The following is a 21583-nucleotide window of genomic DNA, read 5'->3' as shown; positions in this document are numbered from 1 at the left end:
CGGGTTCATGCAATTCTCCTGCTTCAGCCTCCCAAGTAGCTGGACTACAGGCGTGTGCCACCACACCCAGCTAATTTTTGTATTTTTAGTGGCGACGGGCTTTCACCATGTTGGTCAGGCTGCTCTCGAACTCCTGACCTCAAGTGATCCACCCACCTCGACCTCCCAAGTGCTGGGATTACAGGCTTGAGCCACCATGCCCGGCTCCAGAGTACATTTTTTGACACAGCCTGTAAACATATGTATGTGTCAGTGTATTTGTGTCTGAGTCTCTGTATGTGTATGTATGTGTGTGTGTATGATGGGGTGTGCAGGTAGGCACGAAAATGAGGAAATGAGCTGATTCACTCTGTAGAACTTCAGCAGCTCAGGATTTGGAGTAGGAGTGGATAGCTGAATCGTGTTCTCTCTTACCCCCAGAGATGGTGAAGTTCTAACCTCAGTATCTCAGACTGGGACCTTATTTGGAGATAGGGTATTTACAGAGGTAATCACATTAAAATGAAGTCCTTAGAGTGAGATCTAATCCAAGATGACTGTGTCCTTACTAAAGGAGAAATTTGGATTCAGAGACAGACACAGTAGAAGAAAGGCAATGCAAAGACATGGGGAGAGCACCATCTCCAAGCTAGGGAACACTCCTACCAGCAGCCGGGAGAGAGGCCTGGAGCAGACCACGCCACACCTTGACTTCAAATTTCTAGTCTCCTAAATTGTGAGAAAATTTCTGCTGTTTAAGCCACTCAGTGTGTGGCATTTTGTTACAACAGCCCCAGGAAACTAGTACAACCGTAGACCAAGGAGAGAGATATGGAGCTGAAAATGCAGGAAGATTTGAAAATCTGTATATTGAGGGAATGATCCCCAGGATCCTTATTCTTGGCAGCCTAAAAAATGCCCATTCCTCAGGCATTATTTCTGTCCTCCACATTTGCCTCATCTTCTACTGCCCAGAGGAAATTGGGGGTTTCTTTTCTAGGGAAGTTGAAACAGAGACTCTCTGGCCTCAGGTTCCCAGGTACTGCAAAAAGTGAGAGTGTCTCAGGACTGAAAAGTGTATATGAAATGGAGATATTGCAGGGCCCTTTCTGAACCCTTCTCAAGAACTTAGACAATCAAACATATACCATTGCTCCCTGCCTCCATCCTACCTCTACCTGCACAGAACTAGAGAAAGTAGAAAATTATTTTCTGGAAAAACAGTGATTATAAAGTATAGACCCTACATACTAACATTTCTGAATCCTTCAATGAAAAAGCTAGCATATTGCCCTCACAGAAAAGCATTACAAAAAACATTAAAGGATCTCAGGCTGAGAAATTTAATGCTTGTAGTTATAAAAAGAGAGAACCATGAAAATGGAAAAGTATAATTTATCAAAGGAGTAATACAAGAACAGCTGTATGAAAGAATAGATTTTCCAATTGAAGGGGGCTATCTACTATCTAGTGCTGGTACAAGGAGACAATAATAAAACTTGTCTGTCTTGGCTTATATTTGCATGTGGTGAGAAAAATATTAAGAATTTACAACCATCTGTTTGCACCATGCAGTTTGTCTTATTTTTGCTCCTTATATCTTTTAGGAGGCCCCTAAGTGACAACTTTTAAAAAGTGGCCTTTGGCTACTATATCACTGTGAGGTGCCAGGTTGAAGTTATTACAAAACTTTTCTGGAGGAACACACTTTCAAGTAGACAATTCGGGATGTCCACAAATAAGCGCAGAGGAAGATAAGCTCACAACCCAAAATTAGACAACACAGGAGGTACACTCAACAGTCCACAGATAAACCAGAGGACATTATTGGATACTCAAGAATTTCTTGCAATACAATAATCAGATGAAGAGTGGAAAAATAACAATGACCAGATAGTCAAAGAATGTACTAAACCACAGATGAGAGAGCTGAAGAGATGCAAAAGATAGGTTTAAAAAATTGAAATGTGGCACAGAGAGATGGGAAATAGGGAAGAGTGAGTAAAAGATATAGGGAGAAATTGGTGAGGTCCACCATATCCAGTACAGTAACAGAGGAGAGAAGAGAGAAAAGTCGAATGCTGTATCTTACAACTGAGGGATCTCGGTCAACTTCCTTAACCTTTCTAGGTTTCAGTTTCCTTCTCTGTAGGAAACTGAGGTTAATAGTAACTACTCCAGAAGGTTGCTAAGAGATTTCTTACGTTAGTAATTGTAAAGTGCTTAGGACAGTCCTGGCACATAGTAAATGTTGCAAGGTTTATTAAGTGAAGAAAACAAATATAAATGTTTGCTGTAAGAGATTGTCTACTTGAAATGGTCAACTGCCATGAGAAGAAGGATTCGTTCACCACTCTTGTGCTAATTAACCATCTGATTATTACCTCCCTGACCTTTTAAGAGTCTCATGCTCTGCCAACTGAGCTAGCTGGGCACGTCCTCTTTGATTTTTAATACTGAACTAATTCATAAGAATTACACAACTTCTTGTTAAGTTCCAAAAATACAAAAAAGTATAATTCCAAAACACCATTTCTTGCAAAAGTTCTTATGTAAGCAAAATAAATGAATCTAGCAAATTTGTTTTAAATCATAACGCAAAAATCTCATTCTTTGGTTGTGTTCCTAGTTGGCTAAATAGTTTTTAACCAAGAATAAATGTTGAATCACATATCACAAGATTTTTTTCTACATCTTCTGAGATAATTAAATAATTATTTTTATTCTTTGATCTGTTAGTGTAGAGAATTGCATTATCAGGATTTTTAAATGTCAAACTCTGTTTGCATTCCTGGGATACATTCAACTTTGTCAACATACTTTAAAAATTAATATTGGATTTAGTTACCACTTTCTAGAAATTTTTGCATTTATGTCCTTAGCTGAGATCAGCCTTGTATTGTTCTTGCCTTGTTTTAAGATAAAGGATAGTCTAACTTCAAAAAAGAAAAAAGTAGACTAATATTTCTCTCTCACTCATCTCTGCAACAGTTCAAGTAAAATTAGCTTTATCATTTCTGTGACCTCTATAAAATTGTCTGGTTCTAGTAAGTTTTCTTAAATTGTGGTAAAATGTATATAACATAAAATTTACCATTGTACCCATTTTAAAGTGTGTATTTTAATGGTTTTTTGCACAGTTGCAATGTTGTGCAACCGTCACCACTATGCTTCCAAAATGTTTTCATCACTTCAAACAGAAACTCTACACCCGTTAAATAATAACTCCCCATTCTCCCTCCCCTCATTACTCCTTGGTAACCTTTAATTTACTTTCTGTCTGTATATATTTGCCCATTCTAGATATTTCATACAAGTGGATTCATACAATATTGTCCTTTTGCATCTGGTTTAGTTTACTTAGCATAACATTTTCAAGGGTCATCTATGTTGTAGCATATATCAGAATGTCATTCCTTCTTAAGGCTGAACAATATTCCATTGTATGTATAGACCACATTTTGTCTATCCATTCATCTGCTGATGGACATTTGGGTTGTTTCCAACTTTCAGCTATTTGAATAATACTGCAGTGAACATTTGCCTAAAAGTATGTGTTTAATTACCCGTTTTCAATTCTTTTGGGTACATACTTAGAAGTGTAATTGCTGGATCATATGGCAGTTCTGTTTCACTTTTGAAAAGCTGACAAACTACTTTCCACAGTGGCTGCACCATTTTACTTTTCCAGTAGCCCTGTACAAGGGTTCCAATTTCTGCACATCCTAGCCAACATTTGTTGTTTTTAGTTGTTTACTTTTTATTTTTTATTATATTATTTTATTTTATTTGAGACCGAGTCTTGCTCTGTTGTCCAGGTTGGAATGCATTGGCACAATCTCAGCTTACTGCAATCTCTGCCTCCCATATTCAAGTGATTCCCTTGCCTCAGCCTCCCAAGTAGCTGAGAATACAGGCACCTGCCACCATGCCTGGTTATTTTATTTATTTTTTTGTATTCTTAGTAGAAACAGAGTTTTGCCATGTTAGCCAGGCTGATCTTTAATTCTTGGTCTCAGGTGATCTGCCCACCACAGCCTCCCAAACTACTGAGATCACAGGTGTGAGCCACTGTACCTGGCCATTTTTAGTTTTTCAAATTATGGCCATCATAGAAGGTATGAAGTGGTAGATCACTGTAGTTTTCATTTGCATTTCCCTGATGAGTAGTGATGTGGAACATCATGCTCCATTGTACTTATTGGCCATTTGTATATCTTTTTTTGAGAATTGGTGTATGTGTGTGGGTGGTTGTAATTAGAATTCTGACCACAGACCCAGTTTCTTTAGTCGTTACAAACGTATCCTGCTTTTACATTTCTTCTTATTTCAGTTTTAGTATATTACATATTTTTAGGAAATTGTCCTTTTTGTTTTTAAATTGATTAACATAAGATGTTTCAAAATATTCTTTATTATTTTAAAACTCTGATAGACCTTCAGTCATATTCCTTTTATTATTCCTAATAATAAGCATCTTGTGTTCTATCTTGGTATGCCTGCATGGTGGTTTTATAAACAAAACCGCCAAATTATTTGACATTCCTTTTACCAAGAAGTGGGGTCTATCTTTTCTCTATTTATAACAGAGTGAACTAGTAACTGTATTGACCAAGAGACTATGGGAGAAGTGATGCTGGCTTCCTGGTTGAATAGTGAGGCTAAGCCACGAAAGATGATGTCATTTCTGTGTTACTTGCTCATACTTTTATACTTCGAGCCCTGACCCACCTTGTGAGGAGTTTGACTACTCTGAGGCCACCGTGCTATGAGGGAGCCAGGCCACATGGGTAGGCCGTGCATATACACTCTGTTGGCCGTCCTAGCCCGAGTCGTCCTAGCTCGGGCTCTAGACATGTGAGTGAACAGCATTTGGATGATTCCAGCTCCGTGTTGTTTAGTTGCCTCCTCAGATTCAAGTTCTCTCAGCAAAGGCTCCAGGCATTGTGGAGCAGAGATTAGTGAACCAGCTGTGCTCTGTTCAGATTCTTATCTCATAGAATCCATCTGCATTCTAAAATAATTATTTTAAACCACTACATTTTGGGGTCATTTACTATGCATCAATAATAGCTATAGGAGTTATATCTTTAAACAAAAGAAAAAATGTGAATGAATGAATGAAATACAGTCATGATTTTTTTTACATGGAATTCTGAGGGACATAGTTTTTACATGTTACTATAAATGTTTTATTCCATAATTCATGTTGAACTTTAATTGCTATTGTAACAGTGTTGAGAGGTGACACCTTTAAAAAGTGATTAGGTCATGGGGAACCACCCTTATGAATGGATTAATGCTATCATTGAGGGAGTGATTTAATGATCACAGGAGCAGTTTCCTGGTAAAAAGAATGAGTTCTGCCCCCATCCACTCTCTGTCTCACAGTTTGCTCACCATGTGATCTTTTCACTATGCTATGATGCAGCAAGAAGACCCTCTCAAGTTGCCACTCCTCAATCTTGGACTTCCCAACCTCCAGAACCATGAGCCAAATAACGATCTCTCTCTCTCTCTGTCTCTTATAAATCACACAGCCTGTGGTATTACTTTATAGCAGCAGAAAATGTACAAAAGTACATGTTGTCTTAGTTGGCTTGGGCTGCCATAAAAAAATATCATAGACTGAGTGGCTTAAACAACAGACATTTGTTTCTTGCAGTCCTACTGCTGGAAGTTTGAGAACAGAGAGCAACACAGTCAGGTTCTGGTGAGGGTTCCCTTCCTGGCTCATAGATGGCCACCTTCTATTCATGTCCTCACAGGATAGACAGCAAGTGAGCCCTGCTCTCTTTCTCTTCTTACAAGGACACTAATCCTATCATGGAAGTCCCACCCTCATGACCTCATCTGAACCTAATCGCCTTCCCAAGGCCCCACCTCCCAATACCATCACATTACCGTGTAGGTCTTCAACATATGAATTTTGTAGGGAACACAAACACGTGTCATGTATATGACACATGTATACCTAAAAAAATTAAGCAGATGCATTCAATGCCTTCAAGGGTAATGCCACTAAGCATGATGCATTTGAAGCCTCTTTGGGAGACTAGGATACTGTGCAACATTAAGAATTATGTTTTTGTGCTATATTCTCTTTGGGGTAAGAGAATGAGACTACTGTGCTGTATTCTCTTTGGGGTAAAGCTGCAATGGTGCATTATTTAGGTCAATAAATGGCTAAAATATGCCTTTCACACCTGTACATGTGAAACACAATCTTAGCTTTAGATGAATGTGGCATTCTTACTGGATCTTTGAATTTTATACTACTTTTGATTGTAGTTGATTCATTCTCTCTGAAGGAAAAGTTTATCACAAGGGAAAACACATCACTAAAATAAGTTTCAAGTTGGATGCTGAAGAATCACTTCTGAATCATAAACTTTATAAACCATGCTTTTCAATTTTGGATTTATCTTTTCCAGTTTACTGAATTATGTACATCTCTCCCTCAAACATAACTTGAACTCCAGCAAATTGGAACCTCTTGTGTTTATAATAAATAGAAGCACTTATTGACTCAGATAGATTGACTGTGTAGCCCATTTTTATTTTATAGATACTGAAGCATTTAATTTTCTTCCTCTAGTGCTATGATTTTCAACCTGCTTTGAATTGCACACTTTCATCTTATTTGCTGCATTTCACAACATTCTCACTTTCTGAGAGAGCTGTCGGAGCTATGAGAATGAAATGCTGTAAGACTCATTTTATTTAGACTCATGTCATAATTTAACTAGAATGCTCTTACATATCAGAGAAAACTACTTCTCTAGTATAAGTAGTGAATTTTTATTTTTTTGTTGAAAAGGATATTTTTCTACGGTTTTTATATTCCCTTCTCTCCAGCTACTTCCCTTAAATGCATCTCACTGGCAGGACCTGCTTCACCAGCTTAGTGTACAAATATCATCACAACTCTTTCATTTTCTGTGTAGTTGCTTGAAAATGTTCTTGCCCTTTTTAACAGGACACGTAATATTTCCATCTCGAAGGTTCATTACTATCTAGAATTGCTCATAAATCTCGAGGGGCTTGCTTGATTCAAAGGGTAACCCTTCGTGCAAATGCCAATGGAGAGAGAAGTATCTAGCCAATTACTGCTGGAAATGGTTCCCAAGAAGTCTAAGCAATTTTGCTCTCAGCTACGTTGATGTACCTGCTAATCCGTATACTCATACCAGCTGCCTCACACTTGGAATTCCAGGTTTACCCTTTTTCAGGTTATACTAGTGCTTTTCAATCAGTGTTGATCCTCCTGGACATTTGGCAAAGTTTGGGGATATTTTTCGTTATCACAACATGGTAGAGAGAGGGAGTGCTACTGGCATCTAGTGGGTAGAAGCCAGGGACACTGCTAAACATCCTGCAATGCATAGAACAATCGCCACACTGCCATTCCAACATAAAAAAATTATCTGGCCACATATGTCAAGGGTGCTGAGGTTGAGAAACCCTGTTTTCTCCAACATGTTTTAAACCCATATGATCTGCTACTATTTCCAGAATTTGGCAGAGTTTAAGACCTCAATCCTAGGTTACATTTAGACCGGAATGGACCCTCTTGAAGCCCAACATTCTCTGAGTTCTCACTTGAACCATGGTCACCAATCCACAGCCCACAACCCCTCATGGTGCATTCTGCTCCATGGGGGCAAGCATCCTTTTTGGCTAATCAATCTCAGTTTTAACCAACCAAGTTTATCACTGAATTTTTAATGCTACTGAACTTCAGCAGAAAAAAAAAATAGTATCAAAATCTCTTTTTCCCCCAGGAGGTTTCTTGTCTCCCTTTGCAGATTTATTCAATATATGTTAAGGAGCACAAGGGGCATTTGGAAAATTGGGGAGCATCAGTCATGACACAGAAAATGAAGTTATATTCCCATTTTCCAGGGCGGTGGACACTTGCCTTATATTTGCATAATCAAGATGACTTGCTCACAGGACTCTCTCCATTGAAACAAGCTCATATCAAGGAGACTTACTGAGCTTACTAGACAGAGGATTAACTGATAATACCTCCTGATTAAAAAGTAGGTTTTGCTTTCCTACCCAGCCTGATCCATCTTTCATTTTCTTATGTCCCGTGATGCCACAATTTGTACTGTATTTTCTTCCAATGCACCAAGTGCCAAAGATACTTGGGAAAGAGGCAGTTTGCTAGATTCAATATAAGAATGACCTCTCTGCTATTCCAGCTCAAGAATTTTCAAGTCTTTGCTGTTTGTAGCCACAGCTCCTGATAGAGACAACTTTGCTTTACCTCCGATGCCGAAGATTGGGGACCTGTGGGGGTCTGGGTACTTACATTGGTACAGAGCATAGATTGGTTAAAAAAAAAAGTACCCAGGAGCATCTATACTTGTTTCCTGAGTTCTGCTAAATTGAGAAGCTATGTTTCCAACATCCTTAGATGGACTAGGGTATAAATAGAATTTTCATGGACTTGCCTCTGATCTCAGTCACTGTTGATGTTTTTGGAAATGCATGGCAGATTCCAAAGAACTGACTAGCAAACAGATTTCTGGAGTAAAATCCATCCATAAATTGGTATCTGCTTGTGTTCTCACTATTTGAGAGATGGAATTTGGAGCAGAGGACAAAGGGTCGCCTGCTACTATGTGCCATTCTTCTCTCTGGGGCTTAGACTCTGAGGGGCTTTGCCATACTAGAGGATTTTCCTGGCAGGGAAAGTTGGACACTACCACATACTGTCCAACTAGGGCCAGACAGAAAAGCAACAGCACTACAGGGACCCAGTCAACCTCATGAGGGTGGACTAGATTTTGTGGATCACAAGTGCCATCATAGCTAGTTGCCAGCTTTTAGTAATTTTCTGTGTTATAATTTTTCCTTCTTATCTCAGACACAACAGTAAAATCTCATAATTATTCCCTTAGAGACTCATCTATGCTCTGGGGGAATTACAGAAAAAATTTATATCCATGCTTGAGATGGAAGGGTAAAGTAAAGAAGAATAATTTCAGGAGCAAGAATTATGGTATCAGTGGAGATTGCTAAAATTCTCAAAAGGCAAGTAAATTTTACGAATCCTGATTGGGGATTGAGTGTTGAGTATAAGTTTGCCCCTTCCTAATGGAGATTTTTTCTTTTCACTGCCAACTTATTTTTCCAAGGAATCTCAGAATCACTCATGCTTTCTCCATGATACTAATAAATGCTTGAGACCTTCAAGGCTCTCTCCTAATTAAAGTCTCTGCTAACACCGGAGAAGGATCCATCATCATTAACAAGGCTTCCTTCTTTCTTCATCCTTCTAGTGCTTATCACTAGCATAGCTATTGACACATCATTTTGTCTTTCCCGCTGGGTTCCCATTGCTCAGGGAAGCTCCTGGTGTACAGCAGACACTCAGCAAATATGTTGAGTGATTGATTGAAGGAACAAACCAGCACACAGAGCATAGGCTTCACTGAGTCCTTATTTAAAGACAAAAATTTACGACTGAGAGTCTAAAAAACATAACCTACTCTTGAATCAGCTGTGTGCATTCAAAGAGCCAGAAAGGCTGCATCTGTTAAATCTGGGACAGTCATCACTAGTAGGAGGGGGTTCCTAGGGCCAGTGAAGGGGTACTTCAGGAGTGGTAGCATTTAGTGTAAGACTGAACTGCTGGCCTCAAATCTTAAATCTGCCATTTGCTAATTGGGTAGCAAGGCAGGTAGCTTTTGATTCTAGTTGATGTCTAATTTCAAATTAAAATTTATCTGCCCCTCAATTTATTCATCTATCTGACATTTATTTAGTGCCTGCCACATGGCAGGTGTGGTGCAAAGTACTAGAGACTCAAAGATGATTAAGAAAAAATCCTCACCCTGTAGCTGTTTACCATCCGGAGAGGTTGAAACCTATTGATTTGGTTTGGCTGTGTCCCCACCTAAATTTCATCTTGAATTGTAGCTCCCATCATTTCTATGTATTGTGGGAGGGAACCCAGTGGGAGATAATTGAATCACGGGGGTGGTTTCACCCATACTGTTCTTGTGTTAGTGGGTAAGTCTCGTGAGATCTGACGGTTTTATAAGGGGAGACCCCTTTCGTTTGGATCTCATTCTCTCTCTTGTCTGCTGCCATGTAAGACGTGCCTTTCTCCTTCTGCCATGATTGCGAGGCCTCCCCAGCCACGTAGAACTGTGAGTCCATTAAACCTTTTTTTCTTTATAAATTACCTAGTCTTGCGTATGTCTTTATCAGCAGCGTGAAAACGGACTAATACACTTACTCTGTTCACACTTATCCAGTCAGGTTTTGCAGGAAATCACAGAGGGATTATCTGATACTGAAATTTCATTTTTGCTCTATTTGTTTACTAATTATAGTGTAGATGGATAAGTAGCTTTAACAAATGTATACGAGGCAATGGGTGGGGATCCAAATGGAAGACAGAAGACCGTGGCTCCAGTCCCATCTTAGCAACCACTGACAAGGCCCTCATCCTTTATGGATCTCTGTTTCCTCTTCTGGAATATGAGGTGGGCAGAGAAAGTTGATTTCTAAAGTTTCTCCTAGCCCACACGTGGATTTTACATAATCTCTGGAAATTGTCTCTAATAGAGTAGTTATTGTTGCAGGCCACTAGAGGTCAGTACTTTAAAAAGTAAACTGGAGTCTTCTGTCTTCAAAGTATGCCTTGCAGCGAAAGCAAAAATACTGTTTTCTTATCTTGGTTAGCAAGAAACATTCCCAAAGAAACAGTTTTCTCCCTGACATATTAGAGCTTGTAAGATGAGATTTCCAAACTCTGGCAGAGCATTCAGTGCAGAGTTCACCAACAATCTTAGCGTGAGAGATGGAAGGAGCAGAAGGTCCGGCCCTAGCTACTGAAGAATGTATGGTTTCTGCATAGACCTGAATGCATTTACAGCTGTGTAACAGGAGGAAAGAGGAGCTGAAAATGACTCTTCTGTAGAGCAAGCCCCTCACTGTATCCAAGGGTGTGCTTGCCCCGATCTGGACACCGAGAATTAAAAGTTAAATATGTTTTCAGACCAGCTCTTCTCTCATAGATGTGGTAGGGAAGGCACAAGTTCTTCCCTTTCCCTGAGTTCCTGCCGTTCTGAAAGATAGGAACTTGCACTTTCTTAATAATTAGTGGCTTACCTCTCAATGGCTCCTTCTGGTGGAGGGAGGAGGAGGGATTTCCCTGATTGGTGAGATGGCAAGGGTCTGGTAGTCCCTGGGCTCTGTGTCACTATTGGGAATGGGCTGTGTGTAAAAAGTCACTTGTACATGTGGCCTCTCTTGGATTCTGTGAGACTTGGGAGGAGGCAGACCTCTGTTCTCTTTGAGGCTGAATGGAAAAGTTTCTGTTCTGGGAGGGTCAGGTCTAGATCTGGAGGCAACCACTGGGAAGTTTGTTTTAGCCTAATCCAAGTTGCTTTCTCTAATTTGAGGCTACCAGTAGGACGACCAGTATTTGGTCCGTATGTAGCTTCTGTGTGCGTCTCTCAATTGGCTTGGCACTCTCAGGGGTGAGGAATGGGATTAAATGGAAGCCCTTCTCAAATCCCATCAGTGGAGGTGGATTAATATTGTTCTCTTACAACCCTAATGACTGCAGGCTTGTTTGTGATGTTGTTGGTGTGGGGTTTATGTAAGAGTAGGGCTCAGGGTTGTCCTTGGGGACACGGGACCAGGAAAAGAAGACAAATATAGCCCTCCTTCATTTATCAACACCGTATGCAGCTGAAACCAAACTGAAATGAATTTCAGAGGCAAATAGTAGAAAAGAAATCATTAAAATTTAACTTGAGGAGTGTGTTGGACAGAGATGTTTTGTTATGCTTTGCCTAAGTCATGGTAGTGGTGAAAAAAGAGTTGGTCTTAAAACTCAGGCCTCTTTTGGTACCAGGTGGTTCTGTGTCCCCCTAGCTGCTTCCCTTTACCTTCCCTCACCCTGTTACCTCTTCATTCACAAGAGAAGAAAAGCAAACAGAAAATATCTCCAATTGTTCCAATAATAATTACATTTGTTTATATAGATATTTCTTCATTCATTCATTCATCCTCTCAGTATTCACTAGGCTTTGATTATGCACCAGGCAGTTTCAGGTATAGGGAACTAAGCAGATAAGACCCCCTTCCCTTCTGGGACCAACATGTATTTGAAGGTTGACCAAGTACTGTGACAGATGATGTCATTGCCTCTTCCATATCCCTTGAATGAAGCAATTCAGGGTGCTTTGGTAGATTTTTAACTGTCTTATCTCCATCTCTATGCCTGAAGCTTTTTTTTAGAACCCTGAAAAGCCACTTTACCTGAGCACCAAAGGCACCCCCAAAGGGCTGGAAAAATATTGTTCTTAAGAGTGGTTCTCAACAAATGACTTGGAAGTTGGTCTTTAAATACTCCAGCTTCCTCCCTTTTTAGGTGAGCTGATTCTGGGGTGTGTGTTATCCCGTTCTCCCAGGAGCTCCTTGGGATGAGCTTCAGTCAGCCACCATGGCAATTAGCATAGAAACACACATGTGTTGCTCTGTTGCATCCTCACTACTGTATCGGTATTTCCTGCAACTCCCAGATAACCACTTATACTCAGATCCTTGCCTCAGAGTCTGCATTTGGGGGAAATCTGCTAAAATCGTCATTTTTACATATATCATTACATTTTATTCTTGCAAAGACCATGAACTGAACACCGCAGTGCCTACTTGATGACACACTTTTGGAAAAGACAAAACTGCCTACATCTCCTGCCAATGGGCTTTGATCAGGCTACCATGCTTTACACCAGCTATTCACAGTCCTAGCTGATGGGACTGAAGGAGGGTGTGGATCAGCTGCAGCCAATCCCCAGGCTGGCTCTTTGGTAAACAGGGGACTGCCAAGCATGAGATCCTCAGTTGGGGGATTTGAACAGAGCCATGAAGAAAGAGTCAGCAGGAGTTGAGCAATTGCAGCTAAAGCAAAGAACATGTCATGAACTACAGCGGCACTGGGAGATGCCAGCAGAGGTTAAAATGATGAGAAATCAGAATCCATGGAGTAGAAAAGACAGATACAGGATGAGGAAACCTGTGAGTGGTATGAGAAGCCCATGAATGCAAAAGCAGCAGAGACGTGAAGCAGAGACGTAAAAGTGGAGTCAAGTTCTTCCTGGGGGCCAGTGTCGGGATCTACCCTGGCCTCCACCAAGGCCCTGGAGGGCTTTTGGAGCCACCCAGATTGAAGTAATGGCCAATAAGGCTGGGTCCAAGCAGAATTCCAACACCCATTACTTCTGCTCTGATTTTGCAAAACATCTATTTCAGAAGGCAGTTGCCAAGTTTTGCTTTTAATTCGGGGTGCAAAAGTAGATATATCCTGCCTATTGAATTAGAGTGCAAGAGATTTCCAACTTTCATTAGAACTGGAAGGGAAATCACAGGCTCATTTAATTCAGTGAAAGCGAGTCAATTTCATCTTAAGGGTGAATGCTTGTTGATGGACGGCCCTTGAGACTTGGTTTATAATTCCGAGCTTGCCCCGGGGCACAGTGGAAGAAATGCTGTTGTCTATTAGCAGTGTCTGCCATGAGTTCTGAGAAAGACAGCAACTTACTTTCCACCATCCAACCAGTGTGGAATCAGAGGCTTACAGGATTTAGGTGACTTGTCTCAAAGTTACACAAAGCTGATTTTTGGAATTCCTGAGGCTAGATCTTGTCTTCTGATTTTCCACCCAAAGGATTCTCTTATGGCTTTCTCATCTAGCTAACTCTGGCCCTTTTAAAACAATTTTGGGAAGCTAGGAATCCCTTCCCTCATAAGAACAATTACTTCTTGTTATATGAGAAAATATATGCATGGCCCTCTGGAAAGTTACTTGGACTCAAATTTATGTTTTTGAAGGTGAGTTTTAGGGGAGCAGAGTTGCCAAATTTAGCAAATAGGAATAGAGGATACCCAGTTAAATATTTGAGACAGATTTATACTAAACGATTATTATGTGAAATTTATTTTTGAATATTCTGAATTTTATCCGGCAACCCTGAAGGGGAATTAGGTGGGCAACTCCTTGTGTGGACATGCCTTGATATATTGATGTATATATGGCTTCTGGGTCCTGACCATCTCACCTACCAACTTTCTAGTTATTATTTGCCAATATTCGGACCAACTAGGACATCTCAGGAGGCTGTGCTTTAGTTTTAGTTCTGCATGTAGTAAGACCTGGGTGTTTTCTGTAGAAAATCCTTGCAACTCTCTTTATTGTTTTGGAGTAACAATAATAAGACCTGCATGTTTTCTGTTTCAGTAACAATGGGGATGCTCAGTGGTGCCAAATTTGTTATCTGAAACTGTGGTAGGAATAGATCACAGAGACTTTGTTTTTTCTTGTTTATTTTAGCCAAGGCATCATCTCACAATCTTGTAAAATATAGCACTTTTTTAATGAAAGAGCATCTATGCAACCCCTTAGAGTTTATGATTTTTCTTCTTCTGGTGCTAGCAGATCACTTCTTGGAACCCTGACTAGATTGGGCAAGTCTTTATTTCAATAAATTCTGCCACCTCCACGATGGCACTGGAGTGAAGCCACGAATTCAGTCTTCTTCATAGACCTACTCATAAACGCCTTTGCCATCTGACAAATGCATTGGTTCTGAATGACTTCATGCTGTAGTAACCCATTGGGTTTACAGTTTTGGACTAAGAAAAACTCAATAAAGTGATGTCAACTCAAGCCTCATTTCCTTTCCTGTTCAAGTTAGGAAGAAACAATTTAAAAACATAAACTAGGATTATTTGATTGTATTCTTGCTTTAAAAAATTCTCTGAAATAGACATCCAGGTATGCCACCAGGAAGCTTTTAAGAATGATATTGTGTTTTATACTTCAACTCCTAAGAGTTTTATTTCTCTGTCCTTAGACTTTTTTCTCTGAAATTTTTGGAAACAAAATAATATGCAAGTAGCTTAAAAGCTTACATAAAAATATTTTAGGTAAAATGAGTAAAATATGTTTATTATAAAAATTAAACATAAAGATCAAAAGAGTAGAGATTTTAAATTCCCCACTAATATTTTCATTTAGACTTTTTCTATGCATATGTGCAAACGCACTTTAAAAATGGAATGGGTACTGAAAATATTCTTTAGTAATCTACTTTGTTTAGTTAATATTTTGTGAATATCTTGTGCCAGTACATTTTCATCCTCCTTTTTTTTTTTTAAAGACAGGGTTTCCCTATGTTGCCTAGACTGGCCTCAAGCTCCTGAGTTCAAGCAATCCTCCCCAGCAGCTGGGACCACAGGTGCAAGCCCTAGTGCCTGACGGTGCATCCTCATCACTTTTTAATGATTCTATCTCATTGGATGAGTGCATCACAGCTCACTTGACCCATATTCTGTTATGAGACACAGGCTATTTCTCAATTTTCCATATTACAACCTCTGCTGCAGGGCTCTTTCTGCAATTAAACCTTTGCACACATTATTAATTATTTTCTTGGAGTAAATTCTTAGAAATGGGAGACTTGGTGATTTTTGTATCCTAGACAAAATTTTTAGAAATACTGACTACAGTAAAAGGGAATTTGGATGAGTGCATAGTGTCTTGCTCTTCTTGTATACCTTCCAGGATAAGTCTCTTTAACTTGGAGTGGGAACAGATATCATACCTGAAATGATGACCAGCTATGTGGTTATTTCTGTAAATAAAAGGTCAGTTGGAAAAAGTAGATGTTGGGGACTGAGTGGACTTTGTCACCATGGCAAGACTGTACAGATGTTGTTCACAAGTGGTTCTCAATTTTGGCCCCCCAGGAGACATCTGGGAATGATGGAGATATTGTTGATTGAGACAACTCAACGTGATTGGGTAGATGCTACTAGCATCTAGTGGGCAGAGGGCAGGAATGCTGCTAATGTCCTATGATACACAGGACAGCCCTTACAAAAAAGAAGGATCTGGCTCAAAGTGCAAGATTACTGCTGAATTTAGGAAACAGTGATGTGGAGCAGAAATAAAGAAGTATCGATGGGTCTCTTGAAAACCATGGTGCAGCAATACAAATTTTATACTTCAAAAAAAATTTTTTTTCTCTTCCAAAAGACTCTTCAATTACCTAATATATTTGGCATGTCTCAGACTGATCTACAAACCACATTAGGGGAGACACAAGGCCTGTGGAATGTGTGGTCCTACTTGCTCCTGGCTTCTGTTAGGATTAATCTTGACAGGAATGTGTAATGTGTATAGAGGAATTTAGACTGCCTGGATTTTTCTAAGCATAATTATATAATGATGATGCTAAAAGATTTCCTAGGTTCCTTTTGTGGAACTAAATCAGATGCAAAGGGTCAGCACCAGTCCCTTGGGGCCAATCTCTGTTCCTTGGGCAGAGCAAAGTAGGTTGGTATATTTAGGACTCCTTAGAGTTTGCAGAGCTACATGGTCTGGCCACACTGAATATTTTGATCATGAGTAAGACAGTCGTGATTGTGACAGGCTTAGCTCTCAGCTAAGTTTGGAGGAAAATGATGTTTACTAGGATCAAAGGAAGAAAATTGAAGATGTTGCATTCCCCCCAGAGTACAATGATCTTGCTGTGAAAACATGTCTTAAAGAAGAGGCCTTGAGAGGCAGAGGAGTTCAGGTGTGTGTGCTCATGACAGGGCATGGGCATTGGTGGTGGATAGACAGAGCTACATTTATTAAGAATAGAATATCCCATATTTATTAAGGTTTGTCATGGGCAAATTGCTCATTGCTCTGAGGCTCAGTATTCTAACCTCTAAAGGGGTAAGAGGAGTATTTAACTCATGATGAGCTGGAAAGCTACTAGGTTAGAATCTTAAACTCCTAAATCTGCACCAGCTGCTTGTTGCTTTTGCAAGTTTAGGAGAGGGACTTAAAGAGAAACACTAGCAAACCCTCTGTTCATCACCATAAGGACTTCACTCCAAAATTCCATGCGATGTTTTTGTAAGTGGAGCTGGACCGCTTCTGAGACTCAAGAGTTCCTTGTTCATAAATTACACACAGCTCTGGAAAAATGTCCCTTCTGCTGTATGCATTGAAGGAACCAGTGAAAACAGGGAGCCAGTTTTATTGCATAAGCTGTGTAGAGTTTTAGAGAGACTCTAGAGAAGGAAGAGATTCTGGGAGGGGAGCCCTGTGCTGGTTGATTTCCATTGCTCTCACCCTCTTTCCTGGCTCCCATCCATTTTCTATTTTTGTCTGTTCTGCATTTTGCCCAAGAAGCCCATCTCTGTGCACTGCATCACCAAGACTCCCTGGGCACCTGGAGTCATGGGGTTTGATAAGTGAGGGGTATAAATAGGAGACTGAAAGGTAGAAAAGGGTGGTCAGGGGATTCACAGTCCTGGCTTCTCTACTTTTGACAGTGGCTGAGCTCTTCTGCAGGTGTAGCTCCTGTAGGCTGTTCCCTCTTCCAAGTCTCCAGCTCTTCACTGTGCTCTGCAACCACCACTGCCTCTCCTCCTTCTCAGGCTTTGGGATGGTGAAGCATTCCTGCTGTTGCTAGTCCTTGGATACCTCAAAATCCCTGCATGGTTCTTTTAATCCCACCTGCACCTTTAATATAGTTCTTTCATTCGATCTTCCACAGTGAAATCCTTTTGAAAGTGATCTGCTGCCTTCTGCCTGGACACTGATAGGCACATCCTGGAGAGAGAAGAACCCCCATAGAACTTCGTATGTGGCCTTGAGAGTCTTTTAACTTCTCCATGCTGATGCTTAAGCAGCATCCCAGCACTGCTTCCATCCCAATGTCCATACAAATGCATTTTATTTTTTTTTTGAGAGGAGAAAGGTGAGAGTGGTGCTGAATTCTCTCTAGAGGTCAGAATGAGCTACAAACAGGGGCTTTTCCAGAGGATAAAGTAAGGCACCATGCTGAAAGGATCCAATATGGTGCCATTTACTAGCCACCCAGTAAATGGTAACTGCTGGTATCATTAGGCAGTAATTGGTGATCTTTCAAGAAAAGAAGAAGGAAAACATGAGGCCAGCAATGTAGTTAACAACTGAGGGTGGCTTTTCAATCTCTTCTTTCAGGATTGTCATTATGTGTTGGCCAAGGGATGAATTGGGTTTACTGGCTCCTTTAAAAAAAAAAAAAAACTTTTATTTTAGGTTTGGGGGCACATGTGAAGGTTTGTTACATAGGTAACCTCATGTCATGAGAGTCTGTTGTACAGATTATTTTATCACCTAGGTATTAAGCTGAGTACCCAATAATTATCTTTTCTACTTCTCTTTCTCCTCTCACCCTCCACCCTCAAGCAGACCCCAGTGTTGGTTGTTCCCTTCTTTGTGTTCATGAGTTCTCATCATTTAGCTCCCACTTATAAGTGAGAATGTGTGGTATTTGGTTTTCTGTTCTGTGTTAGTTTGCTGAGGATAATAGCCTCTGGCTCCTTCCATGTTCCTGCAAAATACATGATCTTGTTCTTTTTTAATAACTGCATAGTATTCCATGGTGTATATGTACCATGGATTCCGTCAGTGATGGGCATTTAGATGGATTGAGTTTCTTTGCTTTTGTGAATAGTGCTGCAATGGACATTTGTATGCATGTGTCTTTATGGTAGAATAATTTATATTCCTCTGGGTATATACCCAGTAATGGGATTGCTGGGTTGAATGGTAATTCTGTTTTTAGCTCTTTGGGGAATTGCTATACTGCTTTCCATAGTGATTGAACTAATTTACAATTCCATCAACAGTGTCTAAGTGTTCCCTTTTCTCTGCAACCTCAAACTGGCTCTTTTTGATTCCATAGAGACTAATCTCCAAGGATGCTCTTCCCTTTCTTTTTATAATTATCAGAAATAATTGCATATGTTATTGCCTATTCTAGGGTATTGATGTAAAAAATCAGAGAGTTTGAGGGGAAGAAGAAGTATTTCAGTTGAAAATAATTTATTCTTTCATTAAATGTGGCCATTGGAGATGAGCATCATGACAGCCTGTAGGATGAGATCACAGATGCCAGGCTTTTATAGTATGAAATATTTAGTCAATTTTCAACAAATATTATCAAAAATTAGATTATTTCAGGCAAAAATCATTCTAGCAACAGATTTATTTTGCATCATGCAGACAAAATAAATGTTTTTTTTTTTCTTATATGAAAACAGCTTAGGAAATCACTAGTTAATTTTGTCTGCTGACTAATCTCTCTCTTTCTTGACCTGGAATCTTTATTTTCCTTTGGGAAATGATCCCTTCCTCCTCCTCCCACCTCTGTCCACGTGATTTAGATAAGATAGATTCTTCTTCAGGCTCTCATGCTGGGTTGTGACATAAGCCTGGCTAATGGCAAAATCACATTTTTTTGGCCAATTGTTCATTGACGGATAGGCTCATGATTCAAGCAGGATGAATCAGAATCAAAAGGTTGTCATTTCCAGGTATTTAACTGGAACTATTGACAAAGAGAATTTTTTTCCCCCATTAGAACTGCAAAATGCAAACCTGAGTTGCTGGTGGCCATCTTTGCAATAAATAAAGGCAAGACTCTTCCTTGAAAGTGAAGCCAGCAATGGGGGGAGCTGTTCTGTAGGATGGAGAGAGAAGATCCTGGTGGCAATGTTTGGGTACCCACATCTGGTTCTGGGATTTTTGTTATTTCAGTGAGTTTCCTTTTACTTGAACCATGCTGAATTAGAGCCTGGCAGTTATAATCTAAAGAATATTGATTAGTGTACAAGATGATTATAGGGCTTTCCTGTTGTGACACCTTCCCCACCTGTCTCTGACCACATGTGTAGATTGTGACTGAAAAGAACTTGTCACTAATTAATTCATCATATTTCATTGAGCACATATTATAGCAGTCATCATGTAGAGTCCTGGGATAAAAAATCAATTGGGCAAACAAACTCTCCATTAGACAGACAAATGTAAAATATATATGAGCAAGGCACCAGCATGGTGGTTAAGAGAGAGGGCTTTGGAGCTTCATTGCCTAGGTCCACTGTGCCACTTACTATTTACTTCACATATTTTGTAACCTCTCTGCCTGTCAGTTTACCCATCTGTAAAATGAAGAGAATAATTGTTGTGAGGACTGTCTCAATCCATTTGAACTACTGTATCAAAATACCAAAAGCTGCATAGATTATGAACAACAGACATTTATTTTACAGTTTTGGAGGCTGGGAAGTCCAAGATCAAGGACCCAGCAGATTTGGTGACTGGTGAGGGCCTGTTTCACCATTCATAGATGGCCATCTTCTTACTGTGTACTCATGTGTTGAAAGGAGGTCTCTGGGGCCTTTTTTAAAAAATAAGGGCACATGTCCCATTTATGAGAGTAGATCCTTCATGACTTAATTACTTTCAATGGCCCCCACCTTCTAATACCATCCCACTGGTGATTCGGTTTCAACATATAACTTTTGAGAATACACAAACATGCAGACAGTAGCAAGAACCAAGTGAGCTGATACATGTAAAGCAAGCTCAAAAAGTGCCCAGTAAGTGTTTGCAATTGCTGCCATGTCTATGCACTGGTTCCCAGATGGCAAGGAAAACACATGTGGCCATCTGTAATTCTCCTTAGACACAGGAGAAGGGGAAGATTAGAGGAAAGAAATTAACTTTTGAGCTGAAAAGGTGAGGCATTCTAGGGCAAAGTACCCTAGAACTGCAGTTATCTGCATATCCTTGGATAATAGTTGCATGTGGATGCCTGTTGAAGATGTGACTTAAGAGTTTGCAGAAGCCACATCCTATAGGGTTCAATGCGCCATAATAAAGGATGCTTTTATGAATATTAGGTAGGATAACATCTTTTGCAAGTGATAAAATAATCAAAGAGCTTAAGTAAAAACAACATTTAATATTTACCATAATTGAAAAGTCCAGTGGAAGAGCTGGCTATAGGTATGTCTAGATTAGGGTTCACATGATGACTCCAAGACCCATGTTCTCTCTTTATCTCTCTCACCTGTGCATGGGTGTATTCTTGAGTGGTATTAGGCTCTGTGATGATAATGTGGCTGGTGGAGGCTCACAGGCTCCAGTCCAATGGAAAAGAAGGTGACTGTCTTCTATGGATATTAAAGCAGAGTTTCATTGGCTCTGATCGAGTCACCTGAGTCAATTATTTTGGTGAGTGGAATTCTATACTCTAATTAATTAGGCTAGAGATTTACATACTGGAAGCATCAATTCCACTGAGAAACTCATAGACTCAGCATGTAAAGGAAGATGGTCCTTCAGAAGGAGTTTAGGTACGGATACCAGAAAACAATATGAAATACACACCTGATGGCAAAACCTATAGAAGTTCAAGACACCTTTTATAGTGGAGGGACTGGGAGGGCTGTTGCTGGTTTTTAAGCTGGGAAATGGCATGCACATTTTCATCTTAAAAGGATGTATTCAACCTAGTGCGGATGATGGATTGAAGGGTTAAGGTTGGAAGCAAAGGGCCAGTTACAACGTTTTTCACTGATTGAGGGAAGTGATGATGAATATATGAATGACACCTTTTGCACTGGAAATGGAAAGGTGCAATGAATCTGGTATGTGCATTTAGTGGCTGGAAGCATAAGAATTTTATGCTGGGCAAAATTCAGTAGGTAAGGGAGGGAAGACGTTTAGATTGCACCT

The sequence above is a fragment of the Aotus nancymaae genome, unplaced genomic scaffold (genome assembly GCF_030222135.1).
Source record: "Aotus nancymaae isolate 86718 unplaced genomic scaffold, 86718_ANA_hifiasm-v0.15.2.pri h1tg000006l, whole genome shotgun sequence".
NCBI classification, from domain to species: Eukaryota; Metazoa; Chordata; class Mammalia; order Primates; family Aotidae; genus Aotus; species Aotus nancymaae.
The sequence above is the reverse complement of the archived record's forward strand: the minus strand, read 5'-3'. Positions refer to the sequence as shown.